At 53.3% G+C, this 287-nt stretch overlaps 1 protein-coding gene across 3 annotated transcripts in view; it reads left to right on the top strand.

Moving 5' to 3' along the window:
• Window positions 1-287, top strand: part of PDSS1 (prenyl (decaprenyl) diphosphate synthase, subunit 1) — a 49,897-nt gene that overhangs the window by 30,308 nt on the left and 19,302 nt on the right. The gene's annotated exons all lie outside the window — the stretch shown is intronic.

Raw genomic sequence — 287 nt, 5'->3', positions numbered from 1 at the left:
GTGTCTTGTGTCCATTGGTTATTCTTATATGCATGCACATAAGTCCTTTGATTGATCTCTTAACCCCCCGCCCCCCACAAGCCCTCCCAAGGCTTCCCACTGTAGTTTGACAGTCTGTTCAATGCTGCTCTGCCTCTGCATCTATTTTTCTTCATCAGTTTATATTCGTCTTTATTATCCGTTTCAACCTCACCGGGGCCGTCCCAACCTCACTGGGGCCGTTTCGGCCTCACCGGGCCGTCCCGACCTCACCGGGGCTGTTTCAACCTCACTGGGGCCGTCCCGAC

Source organism: Myotis brandtii, unplaced genomic scaffold (genome assembly GCF_000412655.1).
Source record: "Myotis brandtii unplaced genomic scaffold, ASM41265v1 scaffold1058, whole genome shotgun sequence".
Lineage (NCBI taxonomy): Eukaryota > Metazoa > Chordata > Mammalia > Chiroptera > Vespertilionidae > Myotis > Myotis brandtii.
The sequence above is the reverse complement of the archived record's forward strand: the minus strand, read 5'-3'. Positions and strand labels throughout refer to the sequence as shown.